The sequence below is a fragment of the Coccidioides immitis genome (genome assembly GCF_000149335.2).
Source record: "Coccidioides immitis RS genomic scaffold supercont3.5, whole genome shotgun sequence".
NCBI lineage: Eukaryota > Fungi > Ascomycota > Eurotiomycetes > Onygenales > Onygenaceae > Coccidioides > Coccidioides immitis.
Genome location: NW_004504307.1, coordinates 77,463 through 81,556, shown reverse-complemented (window position 1 = coordinate 81,556; position 4,094 = coordinate 77,463). Strand labels below are relative to the sequence as shown.

Below are 4,094 nucleotides of genomic sequence, written 5' to 3'. Positions count from 1 at the left end.
GATAGAAATGATATTATATATATATATGCAAGAGTCTTAAGAAGTAGTTAACCAGCATATGATTGATCATACAATTTTTTACACATCTTTTGTTTTTCCCTCACTAAGTTTGACCTTGTGATGATCTTGGTATCTGAAAGAGTTCTAGAAGTTGGCCATCTGACATGACTGGAAGAAATAAAAGATGGGGCAATATGAAAAATATAGCAAGTCTTCCTGAATACATTATTTGATCAGAAAACATTTGCCTTTGAGAAATTATTCATCATATGTGTGTTGCCAGAAGATGAAGAGAAACAATGAATGGTGTTCATATTAGATGCAAGATCAGAGCATGTGTGCATGTTGTTCTGGAGAGATATATACTGTGTACCTGCTCTGGAGTCTGTGCTTAACTTCTGGAGCACAACATCTGTAGCTGCAGAGCAATGTTATTGTAACACTACAGACTATTATGCTGTGGAGTTCCTGTTTGTATTATGGTGCAAGCATTTGAGAAAAAATCAAGCTAGCAGAATGACTGGATGAAGAACATATTATCTTTTGCTACTACAATTGCAAGTGTCTGCAGGTGAAGATACAGAGATGACAGATCATACATTGGGTGGATACAGACACAATATGTAAGATTTTGTGTAACTTGTTCAGCCAGTCAGCCATTGCACACAAACACTGGTACAGCTCTGTTGGCAGAACTTTTGTGTGTAAATGTCAATAGAAAAGCTTGATAATCAGCAGTAAAGGCTTTCTTCATGTTTTAATATTTCTGTCTTGCTTGATTTTCTTCTTGCTGTAGTTTGTACATAGTTTATCTGCAAGTTAACCTTTATTTTACTGCTTGTGATCATATTTCTGGATTCATATTCAATGGCTGCCTACAAAAGATCATATATCTTTAAGAAACATTATTATTGAGGGGTATGGATTGTGTCTGGATGTCACAGCAGACTGGTCCAGGTATTGTGTGCCCAGTCCAGAGATCATTGTGCACTAGTCCAGAGATCATTGCACACTGGTCTGAAGGTCATTGCACATCTGCTCCAGAAGGCATGTGTGTCCATGTCTGGGGGGTATTGCACATCTGCTCCAGGGGAGATGTGTATCATATCTGAAGATTATTGTGTACTGGTCCAGAGGTCATCACACATCTGCTCCAGAAGAATGTGTACTGGTCCAGAAGTCATATGCCATGTCTGGAGATCACTGTACACTGGTCTGAAGTATAGGTGCAAGATATTCTTCTGACTATATTATTAAAGTCTCTATTGTTGCTTTAAATCATGTTCTTGAATGGCTCATTTTTGTCTATAGTTTCACCCAGTTTTACCAAACCTATACAAATTATATGCATCTTGAATAACTTTGTGGTGGTTCCATCAATAGATCTTCAATTCAATGTGGACAAGTGTCTGGAGAGTATATGTAGACAAGAGATGAGTTAGGTTGGCAAGCTGGTCAGATGATATATCTGATGCAGCATGTGGGCCTGACTGCCTCTGGCCAATTAACTTCTTTATGCCTTTGCACTACAGATAGCTTTCATAGCTGGCACATGCTTTCTCAGTAGTTGAGTCATCCAACTCAGGTTGCTACTTCATTAACCAAAGACATGAAATGTTTTTGCTATAAAGATTACCAAAAGTATCTGAAGCTCAAAAGATCTTTATTCTTTAGGCAAGGGAGAAGTTTACCCATTGTTGGCTGCTGGCTTGCAATTGATTAAATGTTCTTGAAGGGAGGTGAGCTTTGAGATCTATAGTTCTAGCTATGTGTTCAAGATTCTAGCTCTTCTCTTGAACAGCTCATGTTACAGATGGACACACACTTCTTCCAGAGCATAAGTCTGATTCTGCAGCAGAAGGCTGTTTAAGAAATCCAGTGGAGGTAATTAAATACTTGAAGCAGTAGTACAGTGCACTATGCTCTCTGCTCTGGATGAGCTACTTATGAGAGAGCTTCTTCTAGTTAAACTGCTTCCAGTCCAGTTTAACCAGATTCAGGCATTGCTGTGCAGGGCTTCAGCTCTGTAATGGCAGTGCAGACAGTAGTTATCTGGTTGATTCTGCCAGTAGTTATATGCTTGTCTCAAAGATTAAGCCATGCATGTCTAAGTATAAGTAATTTGTATGGTGAAACTGCAAATGGCTCATTAAATCAGTTATCATTTATTTGATAGTACCTTACTACATGAATACCCATGGTAATTCTAGAGCTAATACATGCTAAAAACCTCAACTTTGAAAGGGGTGTATTTATTAGATAAAAAATCAATGCTCTTTGGGGCTCTTTGGTGATTTATAATAACTTGTCAAATTACATGGCCTTGTGCTGGCAATGGTTCATTCAAATTTCTGCCCTATCAACTTTTGATGGTAGGATAGTGGCCTACCATGGTGGCAACAGGTAATGAAGAATTAGAGTTTGATTCTGGAGAGGGAGCCTGAGAAACAGCTACCACATTCAAGAAAGACAGCAGGTGCACAAATTACTCAATCCCAACATGGGGAGGTAGTGACAATAAATACTGATACAGGGCTCTTTCAGGTCTTGTAATTAAAATGAGTACAATCTAAATCTCTTAACAAGAAACAATTGGAGGGCAAGTCTGGTGCCAGCAGCTGCAGTAATTCCAGCTCCAATAGTGTATATTAAAGTTGTTGCAGTTAAAAAGCTTGTAGTTGAATCTTGGGTCTGGCTGGCCAGTCCACTTCACAGTGTGCACTGGTCTGGCTGAATCTTTTCTTCTGGGGAACCCTATGGCCTTCACTGACTGTAGGGGGAACCAGGACTTTTACTGTAAAAAAATTAGAGTATTTAAAGCAGGCCTTTGCTTGGATACATTAGCATGGAATAATAGAATAGGATGTGTGGTTCTATTTTGTTGGTTTCTAGAACTGCTGTAATGATTAATAGAGATAGTTGGGAGCATCAATATTTGGCTGTCAGAGGTTAAATTCTTGGATTTGCTGAAGACTAACTACTGTAAAAGCATTTGCCAAGAATGTTTTCATTAATCAGTGAACAAAAGTTAGGGGATCAAAGACAATCAGATACTATTATAGTCTTAACCATAAACTATACTAACTAGAGATTGGACAGGCAACTTTGAATAATCTGTTCAGCATCTTATGAGAAATCAAAGTTTTTGAGTTCTGGAGGGAGTATGATTGCAAGGCTGAAACTTAAAGAAATTAACAGAAGGGCACTACCAGATATGAAGTCTGCAGCTTAATTTGACTCAATACAGAGAAACTCATCAGGTCCAGACAAAATAAGAGTTGACAGATTGAGAGCTCTTTCTTGATCTTTTGAATGGTGGTGCATAGCTGTTCTTAGTTGATGGAGTGATTTATCTGCTTAATTATGATAATGAATGAGATCTTAATCTGCTAAATAGCCCAACTCATGTTTGTGAGCTGCTGGCTTCTTAGAGGGACTATTGACTTAAGCTGATGGAAGTTTGAGATAATAACAGATCTGTAATGCTCTTAGATATTCTGGGCTGCACATGTGCTACACTGACAGGGCCAGCAAGTACATCATCTTGGTCAAGAGGTCTGGATAATCTTGTTAAATCCTGTTGTGCTGGAGATAGAGCATTGCAATTATTGCTCTTCAACAAGAAATGTCTAGTAGGCACAAGTCATCAGCTTATACTAATTATGTCCCTGCTCTTTGTACATACCACCCATCACTACTACCAATTGAATAGCTCAGTGAGGCCTTCAGACTGATTCAGAGAGATTGGCAACAACCACCCAGAGCCAGAAAGTTGGTCAAACTTGATTATTTAGAGAAAGTAAAAGTCATAACAAGGTTTCTGTAGGTGAATCTGTGGAAGAATCATTAAAGTGGTGTCTGGCTGTACACCTCCCCCACAGGGGTTCACATGGTCTGTACCTCTCACTCATGTTTACTGAATTATTGTTGTCTTGGCAGGCCTGCTAGATCTCTGGCTGCTGGAGATTGCCTGCCTTGTGTGGTGTTCCAGGCACATGCCTGCCAGCAGATTAATTAAACTCTTATGTAAAGATTGTTAGTCTGAGCATTATAGCAAAAATCAAACAAAACTTTTAATAACAGATCTCTTGGTT

General features: G+C 38.8%; 1 non-coding gene across 1 annotated transcript; it reads left to right on the top strand.

Annotated features, from left to right (window-relative positions):
- Positions 1 to 2,050: 2,050 nt before the first annotated feature.
- CIMG_15516 lies at positions 2,051 to 3,849 on the top strand. Its single transcript, XR_001099882.1, has one exon. It is a non-coding gene; the product is annotated as an 18S ribosomal RNA (ribosomal RNA).
- Positions 3,850 to 4,094: the final 245 nt, after the last annotated feature.